This window comes from Podarcis liolepis (assembly GCF_965112155.1).
Source record: "Podarcis liolepis genome assembly, chromosome: 10".
Lineage (NCBI taxonomy): Eukaryota > Metazoa > Chordata > Lepidosauria > Squamata > Lacertidae > Podarcis > Podarcis liolepis.
The window spans coordinates 737,652-755,441 of NC_139562.1; the positions used below are offsets into that span (position 1 = coordinate 737,652).

General features: G+C 53.0%; 1 protein-coding gene across 3 annotated transcripts in view; it reads right to left on the bottom strand.

Annotated features, from left to right (window-relative positions):
- The window catches only part of LOC310686837 (uncharacterized protein), a 225,745-nt gene that overhangs the window by 110,250 nt on the left and 97,705 nt on the right, over positions 1-17,790 (bottom strand). For 2 of the 3 annotated variants that reach the window (XM_083461176.1, XM_083461177.1), the window contains exon 3: positions 1,925-2,097. The gene's annotated coding sequence lies outside the window, so the exon portion shown is untranslated. Of the gene's footprint in view, positions 1-1,919; positions 2,098-17,790 lie in introns of all 3 variants that reach the window. The other variant, XM_083461178.1, reaches the window with a different exon arrangement.

Consider the following 17,790-nt stretch of genomic DNA (forward strand, 5'->3'; position numbering starts at 1 on the left):
GTGCTGGGGACCCTGCTATGCAGTGGTTCCCCTCCTTCCTCCTGGGCCATGTCCAGAAAGTGGTGTTGGGGGATGAGTGTTCAGACCCCTGGGCTCTGTCCTCTCCCCATGCTTTTCAATATCTATATGAAGCCGCTGGGAGAGATCATCAGGGGTTTTTGGCTGGGTGTTCAGAGGCATGTGGGTGATACCCAGCTCTTCCTATATTTTAAATTGGAACCAGTGAAGATAGTGAATGGCTTGTGTTGGTGGCCTTGGTGGTTTGCGGATAAATGGCGGCTAACAGATTGAGGTTGAATCCTGACCAGACAGAAGCACTGTCCCTGGGGGACAGGTGGCAGGCAGACCCTACCAGCCTGCAGACTGTCTCACTAGGGTGGTCAGTGCTCTGGTTACCTCCTGCTTGGTCTACTGCAATGCGCTCTACATGGAGCTACCTTTGAAGGTGAAACAGAAACAGCAACTAATTCAGAATGTGACAGCTGGGCTAGTAACTGGGAGCAGCTGCCTAGACTACATATCACTGGTCCTAAAGGATCTTCCCTGGCTCCCAGTGCATTTCCAAGCGCAATTCAAACTGCTTGTGCTGATCTTTAAATTGTCATGGTTGCATCTTTCAGGCAACAAAAGTATTGATCTGACATATAGAGATCATTCCTAGTCTATTGGTTCAAGAACGTTCTGGTGGTTTTACTCTGTGTGATTCAAAGCTGAGGTTTTCTCCAGCTGGAACATTTTAGCTGATCAGGGAGTTTCCTTTCTGCTGAGAGCAGGTGGTGGAATAAGTTGTTATGAGGTTATGCTGAACCTTCCTTGTGTTTTGGAACCAGAAGAAACTGGTTTAAACTGGAGTGAGCCAAGCTTGGTATTCAGTCCCAAGGTTACTCTGACATTGAATTGTTTATAAATCGCAGTATTGAAAGGCGCCTGGTCCCACTTCATATTCTGCTATTCTCTACTCTGCCTGTGTCTTTCTTACTTGAGTGCTGTTTTGCTATGCTGTGTTAGGGTTTTACTGTAAATTCAGTTTTTGGATTGTTCTGCTTCTTTGCCTTCAGTACTAAATTTCTCTGCTGAATGGATTTTTTGCTGCCTCTGAGTGTTTTTTCCTATTCTGCTAACTATATGTCGGACTTGGAGATCATTATGGAGGAGCAAGATCTGCGACCTAAAGCCCTCAACCGCCTTGGCCCTGTAGACCTGAAGGAGCGTCTCCACCCCCATCCTTCCCTCTGAACACTGAGGTCCTCCTCTGAGGGTCTTCTGCTGGTTCCCTCCCTGCAAGAAGTTAGGGTACAGGGAACCAGGCAGAGGGCCTTCTCGGTGGTGGCGCCCGCCCTGTGGAACGCCCTCCCTTCAGAGGTCAAGGAAATGAACAACTATCTGACATTTAGAAGACAGGAGAAGGCATCCCTGTGTCAGGAGGTTTTTAATGTTTGATGTTTTACTGTCTTTTATGTGTACAGTGGTACCTCAGATTACATACACTTCAGGTTACAGACTCCGCTAAACCAGAAATAGTGCTTCAGGTTAAGAACTTTGCTTCAGGATGAGAATAGAAATCGGGCTCTGGCACTGCGACAGCAGCAGGAGGCCCCATTAGCTAAAGCGGTGCTTCAGGTTAAGAACAGGTTCAGGTTAAGTACGGACCTCCGGAACAAATTAAGTACATAATCTGAGGTACCACTGTACTGGAAGCTGCCCAGAGTAGCTGGGGAAACCAAACCAGATGGACAGGATATAAATACTACAATCATTCTTATTACATTGTGATTTTTTCTAGTTATTTTGGAATTCGTACTGCAATATCAGCTCATGAAATATTATGGGTGGAGAAAATCACAGGGTTGCTGTAAAATATAATCCCACCCATGACTTCTCATTTACATACAGTCTTTAAATTTAGGAAGGTCACACACCTCACCTGTGCTAATACTGGCAGTCTTTGGCCTGCACAGGCACACCCGGTGTGTAGAGCCTCCAGCCCCAGGCACTGTCTATCATGAAAATGGCTCCTTTGAGTGGGAAGATTCATGCAGTCGCTGTCATGGGATGCTGAAAGATTGTATCTCAGCTTGTCAGTCACTCTGACATTGCCTACGAAGAATAAGAGGAACAGAAATGCTTTGGAGGTGCAACTTCTCTATCAGCCCTGAGAGCCATTCCATGGACTCTGCACCCCTGTTTCTGATGACAGGTGTACATTATCCTCATCCTCAATGAACCAGGCAGTGGAAAAGAGACTTAAAGATGGAAGCCTGAGGGAGAGGGAAAGTGAAATATACTCAGAGTCGCAAAGTGATTTCATGCTCTTTATTCAGCTCATAGTGGTGAGGAGGAATGAATGAATGTCCCCTCACAGTATCTGCTTTATGTACATTATTTACACAATGGGCTGCACATGATTGGCTAATTCCGGAATTCTACTGTAAGCCAATCAGGTTGTGGATTCACTTCAATCTGGAGCAGGATTGGGTGGTTCCTGCCAACCAATCATACTGCTGCATTGTTCTAGGACCAATCAGACTGCTGCATTCTGAATCCTATTGTTCTAGGACTAATCAGACTGCTGCAATTTGGATCCTATTGTTCTCAGTACATAACACCCCTCCCCTCTAAGTTCCAGTCCTGCCCGGGAGGTCGCATTCATAGTCCTCAAGGTATGCCGGCAGCCTACGTGTGCGTTGCGGCCTGGGGTGTTCCCTGGACCGGGCTCCAGGTTCTGGCTCATGTTCCAAAGATGCTGGCTGTGATGGGGTTGTTTGGTCTGGTGCAACCGGCTCGCTCAGTCGTGGTTCTGGTTCTGGTGTCCTTTCGGCCTCACGGGTCCTCTCTGTATTTACTGATTCTGCCTCTCCTGCTGGCCCCTCCTGCTCTATGGGCCTCACTGCCCCGCTGTTCCCTTGGGACTCCTCTGACCTGTCCTCCTCCTGGGTTTCTCCCGGGAATCGTCACCGTATCTGGTCACAGTGGCGGCGCCAGCATTGCCCCCCATCCGTTAGCACCTCGTACGACACTGGGCCAGTGACCCTGGTGACTGTGGCAGGTACCCATGCTGGGCCTGCCCCAAAATTCTTTGCGTACACTGGGTCCTGGGTCTCGAAGGTCCGGGGGTTCCTGTCTTCCCCCACTACTACCTCATCCTGAGCTCTATCGGGGTGAAGGCGGTCCAATCTGATTGCAAGGCGCCGACCCATTAGTAGTTCAGCGGGGCTCCGGCCAGTCGTTGAGCTGGGGGTGCTGTGCTGTGCTAGAAGGAATGTGGCAAGGCGGTACTCCCAGTCCCCTTGCGTCATGCGGCGAAGGGTGTCCTTGGTGGTCCGCACCATGCGTTCTGCTTGGCCATTGGTGGCAGGGTGGAACGGCGCCGAACGGATGTGGCGGATGGCATTCTGTGCTGTGAAGGTTTGGAATTCTCCTGACGTAAATGCAGTCCCGTTGTCTGAGACGAGAGTGTCAGGGAGCCCGTGGGTTGCAAACAGCCTGCATAGTACCCGGATGGCTGCAGACGTGGAAGTGGACGGTACCAGTGCGACTTCCAGCCATTTGGTGTAGGAGTCCACCACTATGAAGAATGTTTTCCCCTGAAAGGGGCCAGCGAAATCCACATGCAGGCGTGACCATGGTGCTCGGGCGGACTCCCAGGACTGGACTGGGGCCCTTGGGGGATCTGGGCGGGATTCTTGGCAGGCCTGGCAGTGTTTGACCCAGGCCTCTATCTCTCCATCAATCCCCGGCCACCACACATAACTCCTGGCAAGGGCCTTCATTCTTACTACCCCTGGATGTGTCTCGTGTAGGGCTGTGAGGACCCTTTTGCGGAGGGGCTGCGGAACAACGACTCTGCTTCCCCATAACAGGCACCCCTTGTGGGCCGACAGTTCATGTTTGCGGGTTGTGTAGCCGGCGAATTCTGGCCCGGGGCTGCTGCTGGGCCATCCCCTCCACACCCAGTCCAGGACCCGGGAGATGACCCTATCTTTCTTGGAATGGTGTGCAACCTCTTGTGCCTGAATGGGGCGGTCGGGAAGCAGCTCCAGGCTCATAACCTCTTGTGCAGGTGCTGGGTCAGGGCCTGTTTCCGGTAGTGGTAGCCTGCTGAGGGCGTCCGCATGGCCCATCGCCTTCCCCGGTCGGTGAATCAGTGCATACTGGTAGCTGGCAAGGAAAATTGACCACCTGAGGACGCGAGGAGACAGCACTTGGGGGGTCTGCTTTTCGGGGGCAAACAAGCCAAGCAACGGCTTGTGGTCAGTCACCACGGTGAAGGGCCGCCCGTACAAGAAATCATGGAATTTTTTTACTCCCTTCACGATTGCCAGACCCTCCTTGTCAATTTGCGAGTAGTTCCGCTCGGTTGCGTTGAGTGTCTGGGAAAAGTACGCCACCGGTACCTCTCTTCCATCCGGGAGTTGGTGCCCCAGGACAGCGCCAATGCCATAGGGTGAGGCGTCGCATGCTAGCACCACCGGCAGCCTCTCGTCGAAGTGTGCCAAGACAGAGTTTGAGACAAGCAAGTCCTTGACTGCCTGGAATGCGGCCTCCAGGCGCTGGCCCCACACCCAAGGGGCCCGCTTGTCCAGGAGTCTGTGTAGGGGCTCCGCTACCGCCGCCTTGTGGGGAAGGAAGGAATGGTAAAAGTTCAATAGTCCCAAGAAGGCCTGAAGTTCAGTCTTGCTCTTGGGCGCTGGGGCATCACAGATAGCCCGTACCTTGTCCCCAGTCGGGTGGACCCCTTCTGCGTCCACCATAAATCCCAGAAAGTCCACCTGAGGCACTCCTAGTAGACATTTTTCCCGCTTCACCTTGAGACCCGCTGTCTGGAAACGGTGCAGAACGGTGCGGAGGCGGTCCTCAAACTCCTCTGGTGTGGGCCCGGCAATCAACACATCATCGAAGAAGGGGGTGACACCAGGAATCCCTTTAAGGAGAGAGTCCATTAGATTCTGGAATATGCCTGGTGCCACGCTGACCCCGAATTGCAGCCGCTTTACCCTGAACGCTCCTCTGTGCGTCACAATCGTCTGTGCCTCTGCTGTGGCCTCATCTACTGGCAGCTGTTGATATGCTTGGGCCAAGTCCAGCTTGCCAAAAATTTTCGACCCAGCCAGGGTGGCAAGGACATGGCTGACCACTGGCACTGGGTATGCGTGGGCCGTGAGGGCCTTGTTTATGGTACATTTGTAGTCTGCGCAGATGCGGACCGAACCATTAGGCTTGACGGGTGTGACGATTGGAGTTTCCCAGGGGGCATTAGGCACCGGCTCCAGCACTCCTTGCTCCACGAGTCGGTCCAATTCCTCGTCTATACGGGGTTTCAAGGCGAACGGGACCCGGCGGGCCTTGAGCCTGACCGGTCGTACTGCGGGGTCAAGCTGTAGTGCAATGGGGGGGCCCGTATACTGTCCCAATTTCCCGTCGAAAACCCCTGGAAATTCCTTGCATATGGCGTCCACGTCCACTTGTAAGCTACTGTGGTTCACCCCGGTGACAGCTAACCCCAGTGGTCCAAACCATGCCAATCCCAGTAAGCTAATGTAGGGGCCCTTGACCACAAGCAAGTCCAGTTGCCGCGTCCGCCCTCGGTATTGCACCTTGAAGGTCCCCACCCCCATTGTGGGGACCTTACGTTTCTGGAAGTCCCGTAGGGTGAATGGGGCCGGCCTGAGTTTGGGACCCCCAGTAGGACACAGTTTCCTTAAGGTCTTTGCCGAGATTATTGATAGAGTTGAACCCGTGTCAAGCTCCATGCGGCATGGGGCCCCCTCTATCTGTACCTCTACATAAATTTTCTCTACATTGGGGTGGGGCAACTGGTATACCTGGCAGTCCGTGAGCTCCGTCGAGTTGCCTTGGTGCGTTGGGCCCCGGGACCTGGGGCTCTTGGGTTGGTCATCTGATGCCTGGTGTCGGGTGGGCCGAGCCCGACACACCCGGGCGATGTGTCCCGATTTTCTGCACTGCCTGCACTCTGCGTTGCGGAAACGGCAGGTCCTCCTCTCGTGACTCTCCCCGCAGCTTGCGCAGTTTCCTCCTTCTCGTCGAGGCAGCTGTGGTCTGTGCGCTGCTTGAGTGCGCTGCTGTACTCGGTGCACCTCCTCCCTGTCGGATCCTGAGTCGTCGGTGAGGTCTTCGTGGTGGACCCTCGGTTGGGATGGCAGGCTCGGCCGTGCCTCTTGCGTCGACCTCTCGGCAGCTTCCGTTGTCAGGGCCTCCTCCAGAGCGACCTGGAACGTTAGGTCCTTCTTAGCGTAGAGGCGTCGTTGCAGCTTCTCATCCTTCAGGCCACCGACGAGGCGGTCACGAAGCATGTTCTCCAGCTCTGAGAAGTTGCAGAACCGGGCGGCTTGGCGGAGAGAGGTCACAAACCCAGTTATGGTTTCCCCAGGGGCTTGTCGCTTTGCGTAGAAGGCATTTCGACGAGCCACCACTGAGGGCTGCGGCGAAAAGTGCCCCTTCAGCTGTTCCATTATTGTTTTGTATGGAACAGTAGCGACGTCTTCAGGCGCAAGGAGAGCCCGGGCGATTTCAAACGTCTCCTCTTCGCAGACGCTGAAGAATATCGCCCTCTTCTTGGCGTCTTCTTCGTCGGTGACCCCTTTGGCTTCTAGGAGGAAGGTGAAACGGGAGGCGTACGCTTCCCAGTCTCCAGATGCTGGGTTGAACGGCGAGAAGCTGCTGTCGGTTGCCATGCTGAGTTCCTTGTGTCCCGGAGCTGAAGCCTGGATACCCGGTGCGAGGCAGCGGTGCGGCAGGTGGCGGTGCTGCGGTGCTGTGTGTGGCAGTCAGCTCAGCGGGATCCCACCTTCGTCGCCAGTGAAATATACTCAGGGTCGCAAAGTGATTTCATGCTCTTTATTCAGCTCATAGTGGTGAGGAGGAATGAATGAATGTCCCCTCACAGTATCTGCTTTATGTACATTATTTACACAATGGGCTGCACATGATTGGCTAATTCCGGAATTCTACTGTAAGCCAATCAGGTTGTGGATTCACTTCAATCTGGAGCAGGATTGGGTGGTTCCTGCCAACCAATCATACTGCTGCATTGTTCTAGGACCAATCAGACTGCTGCATTCTGAATCCTATTGTTCTAGGACTAATCAGACTGCTGCAATTTGGATCCTATTGTTCTCAGTACATAACAGAAAGGTTTCTGGCTGCTTCCTGGGTGGGATTGTGGAAACCAAGAGCCGATTCTGGGAAGGCCTCTCCCCTCCCCTCTTCCTCTCTGGATTTCCTCTCCTCTCCAGGGGACCAGTGGTTGGACTGGGCAGAATCGCTGTGTCTGGACAGGGCAGGGGATTATGGGGTGGAAGGAGGATTCCACTTTCCAGGGATTCCTCTCTGGTCGCCCTGAAGGGGGGGTCGATTCCTGGGCGGGAGAGAGAGGCCAAGGCGGCCCCTCCAGAGATTCCCCGAAGAAGCCACAACGGAGACGCCCCCTCCCGCAAGACTGGTCTTCCTATCTCCCCACCCACCCTGACAATGCTGCGCTAACCTGCCTCGGGGATGCCCCCTCCCTTCTCCCCCCACGTCCTTGACTCCCTCCCTCTCTCCCGGAATCTCCCCTGCATCCGGAGGCTTCCTTGGCACCACTCCCCCCACGTCCTGCGTCCCCATCTCTCCAGCCGGAGGGGCCCCCCAAGACGAGCCGGGGAGGGACAGGGGGGTCTCTATCCCTCGTGCCCGTTAACCCTTTCGTGGTCCACCTCTCTCTGCGCAGAGCCCCCAGCGCTCCGGATATTCCGAGCGGGCGCCACGATGGAGACTTCTCCCCAAAGACTGGTCTTCCTATCTCCCCCCCCCCCCAGTGCTGCGCTTCCCTTCCCCCCTCCCTCTCTCCCGGAGCTTCCCCTGCACTCCGGTGCGACTGACCCATCGCCGTGCGCGCCCCAGGGAGGGACAGGGGGTTCTCTATCAAGGCGTCTTTCGCGCCCCTTAACCTTTTCATGGGCCGCTTTTCTCCGCGCGGAGCCAGGGGGAACGGGGTGAGGGGTCCGCCCTGCGAGGAAAGCCCCCTTCGCAGCACGCGTGCCGGGAACTGGGTCCCACGGAAGGAGCTTGGGGGAGCTGGCGGGGTCTCTGGGTCCTTATCTCCCCCCTTCCCCATCCCGCGATCCTCTACTCCCCTCTCCTTCTCCTCCCCCCCCCGCGACCCCTTTACCTCTTTCTCCTCGCTCCCGATTCTCCTTTCCTGCAACATCCACGAGGGGGGGGTCCCCTGCCTCCTCCCTCCCCTTTCCGAAAGCGCCCCCCCCCCCGAGCTACGGGGCAGAGCAACAATCCGGAGTGGAAGCTCCACTTCCGGGAGAAGCAGGCAGAGTTGGAGGGGGCTCACCCCCCCCCACATTCCTGGAGCAGAAGCCGGATTGGAGGAGGAGGAGGAGGAGCAATGTATTGGGGGAGGGATTTGGGATGGTGGGGGCGGGGTGAGAGGAGGATGTGCCGGGAGGGGAGGGAAAGTTTTGAGCGGGTGGGGGGGGAGGAGGAGAGGAAACCCCCCCCCCCGTCTTCCTTCTGGGATCAGGAGAGCGGGGGAGGGGCTGATCCCGACAATCCAACAGCGAAGTCACAAAATGAATTCTGCATTTAAATCAGATCAGACTCCGAGTTCATGTTTGGGCAACATGACAAGTCTGTCTGTCCGTCGGGATGCCTGAGGATTCCTGCTCGCTGCCTTTTCCTGGCCAGCCTGAGAGATCACTGGAAAGGGAGGATTTCTTGACTCCAGAATCCTTCATCGCAGACCCGTTTCATTCAGGCATAGAGATCTGCTCTTTGGACCAGTCTGCTTGCATCATGGGGATCACCAATGGATCATATGGATCATCAATGGATCATCCATGATGTCATACCCATCTCACGTGGGGGGGGGGCTCAGGAAGAATCTCCTGCTACGCGACTGGGGGAGTCTGGAGGCTGACGAGGGTCAGACAGGGCTGCTGTTTTGCTCTCCTTACTATTTCAGCTCAGCTTTTCCTGGCAGAAGTTACATTTCATCAAGAAATGGGTGGATTCATTGAGGAAACGGGGCTACGTTGTAAAGAGGCAAAGGTGTATACTTTGTTACCACCCAGCGAGTTGTGTTGCAAAGGCCATTTGCAGAAAGGCTCCTATTGTATCACCTGCGGCTACATACCGGAGTTTGGGTTTTTTTGCGGAAATGTGTCTGTGTAAATGCACTCATCCCCGTGCATTTATAATGGCAAGACATTAAATCCCATGAGATCCACAAGCACCAAAACCATAAGCCCACCTAGGAGTCCAAAAGCACAGTCCAAAAGCACAGAACGAAGCAGCCCTTTATCTCTGTGTTGTTGGCTATGAAAAGCTGGGTGTCCAACGACAACAACATGTACAACAAGAACAAGAACATTGTCTCTGGGCAGCTTCCAAAAGAATAGAAGAAAACATGACCCAACATGAAATATTAAAAGCTTCCCGATACGGAGCTGCTTTCAGGCGTTTATGGAGGTTTGTCTCCTTGACATCTGGTGGGAGGGCGTTCCACAGGGCAGTCACGACAACCGAGAGGGACCTACCAGAAGGCCCTCGGAGCTGGACCTCAGTGTCTGGGCTGAGCGATGGACGTGGAGACATTCCTTCCCTTCTACTGGGCTGAGACCATTTAGGGCTTTCAAGGTCAGTGCCAGCACTTTGAATGGTCCTCGGAAACGGACCGGGAGCCAGTGAGGATTTCTTAGGACCCTTGTTCAGGGGCCAGCTGTTAGGGGGCCTTTCAGCTGCTGTCCAATACTGAATGTATCCCTTGCCATGTCGCCGGAAACCCCCCCCCCCCACTCACTAACACTTGTTACACAAGCACCACACTCACACATGCACACATCTCCCCCTCCCTGACCCTGGGGACGTCCCTTTAGAGGGGCACCCCCTTAAAAAAGCCTTCCGTAAATAAGGAAGCGCTAGCTTGACAGCTTCCCGCTATAGCGCCCCGCAGAGCCCTATTCTTATTATGAGTAGACCGGCCGACCGAGATCCGCTGTCAATCGGCGCCCGCCTCAACCAATCAGCATTACCGAACAGCGCCCCTTGCGGCGGCCACGCAGGTACTGCAGGCTACTGCCGGTCTCCTCCTCACCTTTGACAGCCCTCAATACAAAGCTTCCGAGTTCAATTGACCATGACTGATCTAATCAAAATGTAGCAAGCCGCTTCCTGAAGGCGAAAGTGCTTTGAACTTCAAGGACAATATCCTTTATAAATTCACTAAAAATCAGCCGTACTTCGGATTTTCACCGGACCACTTTTATTCTGCTGGATATTACAAAGGCTATCAGAGGGGGATGGTCTGATATCAAGCGGCCATAATCCCTTGACCGAGCAGTCACGTACTCTGTGTTCCTTCCTGGTATACGTGACAACCTTGATAGCCATCGGTGATGGGCTCAGACGGAAGGCTATCAGGGACATAATGAACTGCATATCATAGTGTATTCCGCGCGGACTCTCACAAAGGACTGTGACCGGATTCCCCTCAGGGGGGCAGGAACTTCGCCCTTTTCCTTTGTTTTTGAATATGGCTCATGTAGGGAGGGGGAAGGAGGCTCCGGCCAGGTGTCTGGACACTCAAGTTACCTGTGCAGCTCCTCCCCAACTCCTCCTATTCCTAATATAATCATGATGTAAATATGATGTAATTCTGAGGGTGTAGCTAAGGGGATTAGTAACTAATAAAAGTTAGGGTCTCCCTTTGTTCGGGGCTTCCATCTTGCTTCACCTCGTGGGCGGTGGGAGTCCTGTCGCGACAGTCTTTCTAAAATAAAGACCGAGCCTACTGGCTGCTGTTTTGCTCTGACTTGCTCTGGTCGGTGTCTTCATTTGCCCAAGAGGACCCTTAAATTTTCCGTTAACAGTTGGCGACCGCGACTCAGGGACACTTGGTTCTCCTGTAAAGGTGAGAGGGGAGATAGAGGGGATCGGGCGCCACCGGGCAACCTTAGCCCGGGGATCCTTTTCTTCCTCTCCCTGCCTCCCCTTTGCGGGCGGTAATCAACCGTCACCAGAAGCCCAACCAGAGAGAGCAAAGGCGAGGTAAAGCCGGCTAAGGAAGATCCCGGGATCTGCGAGGGACATCAACGAACGTGAGTATGGTCTGAAGTAAATACAGAGGGAGGGGGGTTGGAAAGGGAATATCTCCACGACAGCCAGACTTTCTTCTTTCATTTCTGACGTTACCCTAAACTTTCCCTTCTCTCCCCCGATTTCCCCTTCGGAAAGTGGCCAAGGAAATCGTGGTACTTTTACTGATTTTCTGGCGTTACCTCTCGGAGTCGTCCAGGAACGCTTAAACCTCTTCCTCTCTCCTTTTCTCCCCCGTTTTCCGTCTTGGAACTGAGTCCGGGAAAGCGTGGCTCTTTTACTATTTTCCCTGACGTCCCTCCCTCGGAGTCGTCCGGAGGCGCCTTTCAAATATCCTCTTACTCTTCCCTACCCTATCCATGCAAACGAAGCTGCCCCTCCTGCCTGGCGACCTTTGTTAGGGATGACCCGGGTACGTGAGAACGCAAGGTCGTTTGCTTCCTTTCAAACTTTGGTTCCTCTCGGACCCCGATCTGGCATTGCACTGCGCAAGCGTTCAGTAGGGAATTCCGAACCTAGTCTCAAAGGATAGGCAGGAGGCTGTCGTGGAGGGTAGAAGGGGTGGTTCACGAATTGGGGCCCCACACTAGGATTAGTCTTGTGAACAGCGCTGAGGTGGTGAGAAGAGAAAATAGATGTCCTAAAGAAAAAAACTTTCTCGGGCCAAGGTGTCCCGTGGCAGACGGGCCAAGGTGTCCCGTAACTAAAACTTTCTCGGGCCAAGGTGTCCCGTGGCAGACGGGCCAAGGTGTCCCGTAACTAAAACTTTCTCGGGCCAAGGTGTCCCGTGGCAGACGGGCCAAGGTGTCCCGTAACTAAAACTTTCTCGGGCCAAGGTGTCCCGTGGCAGACGTTTCTTAAGCTCAATTTTTGAGGTTTTCTAGAAACAAAAATTGTATTCTATCGATAGGAACATTCAAAATACTGAAAGGAAATTTTCCCCTTCTCTTCTTCCTCCCGTCCCCTCTCTCTTCCCCTCGTGTGTGTCTCTACCCCCTCTATCTTTAACGTAGGAAGAATGGGAACCCAGGCTTCCAAACATTCTGACTGGGCTCCTCCAGGCGATAAGGCTTTCGCGAAGCCTTCCCGCCAGAAAGAGGACTCCGATACCCCTCTCCAATTTGTTCTCTTAAACTGGAAGGAGCTGAGAGGGAGGAAAGGACTCTCAAAATCCAAATTGAGAGACCTCTGCAACATTGCGTGGGTCACCTTTACTCACCATCTAGATCCGGCCCAGAGATGGCCACCTCACGGCTCCTTTAACGTCACCAGGATGCAAGCACTTAAATCTTACCTAGCCGACGAGAAGCCCCGCCAACTTTACTATCTGAATGCCTTTGCCGAAGCCCGTGAATTATTCCAACAACAACAAGCCAGGATAGCCCGGCAGATGGCCGTTTTAAAACCTACGAGACCCCCTCCATATGATGAGATCAGGGCTCAAGAGGAACAACTGGATAGGACCCTCGTCCCTTTCTACTACCCAGAACCACGAGCCCCCCCTTCACCGGGACCTGGGGCAGGGGCTGGAAGGGGGGGTGCGGGACCCAGGGAAGACACCGCGAACGTCACCCCGGCCCCTTCTTCGAGTGCATCAAGTATACCGCCGATAGTTACCCAGCCGGCTAAGCCCCTTCCAAGTATGCCCAACTTAACCGAAGACCAGACAAATCTAGACGTGGAACCTCTACTTAATGGGCAACTTCTAAACGGGGAAAGGGAGGGTCCCGTCGCCAGTAGAACACGAAACAAAGATAATCTGCCAAATGGAGAAGTAGAGGGTGCTTTCCCCTTGCGAGCGTTACCCATACCCCCGGAAAGGGCAGGGGGTCCACCCCGTATGGTCTTCACACACCAACCCTTCCTTACATCGGATTTAATGAATTGGTCCGACAAAATGCCGTCCTTGCGGGATGACCCCGACAAATGCCACCGCCAGGTGGCCACCATTTTCTCAACCCACAACCCCACGTGGGCAGATGTACACATGCTCCTGGGGGCTCTCTTTAATGAAGCGGAGAAAAGAGAAATCTTCGCCAAGGCAGGGGAAGCCCTGGCTCGAGAGGGCTACCAACCAAATCGACCGGCATCTATGGCCCCACTAACTACTCAGTCAATCCTTAACGACCCGGACTGGGATTACAATACAACGGACGGGCTGTGGGGTTTAAAGATTTTCAAGAAAGCCATCCTAGATGGAATCAAGGCTGCTGGTCAGCGAACTGTAAACTGGACAAAAGTCCAAGCTGTCCTTCAAGGACCTGAGGAACACCCATCCGACTACTACTCCCGCCTAGTTTCTGCCATTAAAACCTGGGGTGGGATAGATCCGGAAAGCCCGCAACACGAAGTGATAGTCAAAGGATTCTTTAAGGACCAAGCCACTGCCGACATTCGGAAGGCTTTAAATTCTCATTTAGGTTACGATGGAAAAACCATAAGCGAAATTCTTTCCATCGCAAAATCCGTCTTCAACTCGAGAGACGAACGGAAAAGGAAAGATCAAAAAACCGATTCCCCGCGTGTGCTAGCTTATGCAGCCGGGGTACCAATCTCCAAAGAAAGGTTTAACTCGAGGGGATCTGAACTATTAGATGACCGCGTCTGTTACAACTGTGGGGAAATAGGACACATCCGGAGAAATTGCTCCGTCCGGGTAGGAACCAAGCGAAATGAATATAAGGACGCCCGACCCTACAACCCAGATTATAGGGAGACGGCACACCTCAGATACAGAGAGCCTACCCCTTCACACAGTCCCAGCCAACTCCAAAACCAAATACAACCCCGCGTCGACCCATCACTACCACAACCTCGCCCACGCAGTCAACCTCATGGCACAATCAACCCCTACAAATAGGGAAACCGCACTACAGACCCAACCCATGAAATGGTAATGGAAGAATATCAGCCACATTGACAATTAGAAGCAGATCCCGCCTCCTTTTCTTTCCTCTGCCCAATATTACAACTGTCCTCTTCCGACCCCATCTGCACCATGCAAATTGATGGCCAATCCTACAACTGCCTTTTGGATACCGGGGCCACCTACTCCACCCTCACAAACAGCCACCTAACCCCTGGAGAAGAGACCAGAACTGTAATGGGACTCGATGGAATTCCTCGGAATTGCCCTCTTTCTAAACCTGCAAACGTTTCCGTTGGACCCCTATCCGTAAAACATACCTTCCTATTAACCTCCAGCCCAGTCAACCTCCTCGGTAGGGATCTGCTATGTAAACTAAATGCTACTATTCAATGTGGCCAGGAAGGAATTTACTTACATATGCCAAACGACTCCATATTCAACTTCCAAGGAGTCCTGCAAGAAGCTAACAACAAACCCATTGATCTTCCTCCTGAACTCCTAAATAGTGTCCCTTCCTGGCTATGGGGAACTGAATCGACCTCTGTCGGACTCCTAAAGTCTGCGACCCCAGTTAAAGTCAACTATAGGAAAGATCTACCCTTTCCCTGTACTAAACAATATCCCCTACCTCCCGAAGCAATCGACGGCCTCACTCCGATGATTGATGAGTTTCTCAAAATGGGAGTTCTAGTTCCTTGTGCCTCACCATGTAATACCCCCCTGCTTCCAGTCAAAAAACCAAATACCAACCCTGTAAAATGGCGCTTGGTGCAAGACCTTCGATTGATTAATTCCTTCGTTATTCCCAGACACGCCGTGGTGGCAAACCCACACCACATTTTAAGCACCATCCCGGAGGGAACTGTAGTTTATTCCGTAATAGACCTCTGTTCCGCTTTCTTCAGTATCCCCGTGGATCCAGAAAGCCAGTTTCTCTTTGCCTTTACCTGGCAAACAGGCCAATTAATGTGGACCCGGTTACCCCAGGGATATGTAGAGTCCCCTGCAATTTTCTCCTCCATATTACACCAGGACCTTCTTGATGTGAACCTTCCGGGGGGCTCAGCCATCAGACTTTATGTAGATGACATTTTACTCTGTGGACGAGATTTGGAATCCTGTAAATCAGATACTATAACTCTCCTGACAATATTAGCACATAAAGGCCACAAAGTATCCCCAAAGAAGATACAATACTGCCAAAAGGAAGTAAAATATCTTGGCCACATCCTCGGACAAGGTACCCGTGCCCTCACCACCGATAGAATCGAGGCCATAACCAGACTACCCCTTCCAAAAACCAAGAGACAACTCAGGGGCTTCATTGGAATGAGTGGATTTTGCCGAGCATGGATCCCCCGTTATGGGGAGTTCACTCGGCCCCTCACTGCAATGACACATGATAGCGCCCCAGACCAGTTGCAATGGACTGCAGAAGCACTCGAAGCCTTTGAATGCATCAAACAGGAATTAAGGTCATCGCCCGCTCTTGGACTCCCAGATTATAGACTGCCCTTCTCTCTATTTGTCCACGAAAACAAAGGGGTAGCCTCAGGCGTCCTTACACAACCGTTCCAGGGGAGGAACAGACCTGTGGCTTATTACAGCCTACAGCTCGACACTACGGTACTCGGAAATGTAGGATGTCTTAGAGCCGTAGCCGCTGCAGCCTTGCTTCTAGAAAAAGCCCAAGAAACGGTTTTGGGACATGAATTGACTGTAAACGTTCCCCATGCGGTGGCCACCCTTCTTAGTCTACAAGGCTGCCAACGCTTCACGATACAGAGACTGAATAGATACGAGGCTATCCTCCTAAGTCCATCAAACGTAACCATTAAAAGAGTAAATTCCCTCAATCCCGCAACCCTCCTGCCCCTTCCAGACGACGGAACCCCACACCACGACTGTAGCCAAGTGGTACGACATGCCGAGAAACCACGGGAAGACCTTGACTATCTCCCTTTAGATAACCCCCACCTAGTACTGTACACTGACGGGAGCTCGAAAGTAGTGGGAGGAGAGCGGAAAAGCGGGTATGCGGTAGTTAGTGACACTAATATCCTGGAAGCGCGCCCTGTCCATGCCAAGTATAGTGCACAGGCGGCCGAACTCATCGCTTTAATCCGGGCATGCGAGTTAGCAGCAGGAAAGAGGGTAACAATCTACACAGACTCCAAATATTGCTTCGGTTTAGTTCACGCTACTGGACAAATCTGGCTGCAGAGGGGCTTCCTAACGGCCGCAGGCACTAAAATCGCCCATGCGCCCCTAGTGCAGCGCCTTATGGACTCCATACACCTTCCCGAGGAAATAGCGGTAGTCCACTGCAAAGCTCACACCAAAGGGAAAGACCCAGTGTCCACTGGGAACCGCTGCGCAGATCACATGGCACAAGAGGCAGCCCTTCAACCACTATCCCCGGACAATGAATTCCAGGGACCCCAAATTTCATCGGACATAGACTTTAACCTAATGTATAACACCGCCACCCCTGAAGAAAGGCAAGGATGGGAAGAACACGGAGCCATCCTTGAAAATGGCATCTGGTACCTTCCCGACAAAAGACTTATAATGCCTAGACTATGGGTACCCAAACATGTCAGAATTCTTCATCAGTGTACTCACTGGGGAAGAGACAAGCTTATAGACTCAGTACAACGCTGCTGGTATGCCCCCGGGCTAGCCCTCGCCGCGAAGACGGCAGTAAAGAACTGTCACACTTGTCAAACCTTTAACCCTAAGCATACTGCCAGAAGTCCACCCGGAGCAAGACCATGGGCTTTCGTCCCTTTTGAAAGTCTTCAAGTCGATTTCATAGATTTGCCCCCTTGTCAAGGTTATAAACATGCCCTTGTCATCATCGACCAATTGACTGGATGGGTAGAATGTCTCCCAGCCCGCCGAGCTAATGCCCAAACGGTTGCAAAAACCCTACTGCACGAAATAATACCACGCTTCGGGGTGCCGAGACACATAGACAGCGACAGAGGCTCCAATTTCACCTCAGAGATAGTCCAGCAAGTCGCCAAAGCCCTAGGGATCAAATGGAAACTGCACACCCCATACCATCCCCCATCCTCAGGGCAGGTTGAAAGAATGAATCAACAGCTGAAGTCACAACTAGGAAAGCTTTGTAAGGACTCCGGAATCAAGTGGATCAACGCTCTCCCCTTAGTTTTGCATAACCTCAGAGCTTGTCCCCGGGGAAATTTAAACTTATCCCCCTATGAAATACTTTTTGGTAGGCCCTCCCCTGTATATAATACTCAATTTCCAACATCCGAGTTAGAGGTAGGAGAGTCAGAACTAACACAATATGTGATGCACCTACAGAGGCAACTCATTCGTCTCCACAGATATGCTGCCTCAAGCCAAAACATCCCTCTAGATGAAAACATCCACTCGTACCTACCAGGGGACTGGATATTAGCAAAAACGTATCACAAGGTACCCCTACAGCCCACCTGGGAGGGCCCCTACCAAGTACTGTTAACCACTCCAACTTCTGTTAAGGTAGCGGAAAAGACAGCCTGGTTGCATCACACCCGCTGCAAGCCGGCTTTGCCACCTGAACCCGCACCGGACGAGTCGCCCTACCACGTCCCACGCCAACCAGCAGACGACGACAACTGCAACGAGCAGGACCAACAGACCGGACCAGATCGGGGCACGAATCGAGCCCAACAGACCGGACCAGATCGGGGCACGAATCGAGCCCAACAGACCGGACCAGATCGGGGCACGAATCGAGCCCAACAGACCGGACCAGATCGGGGCACGAATCGAGCCCAACAGACCGGACCAGATCGGGGCACGAA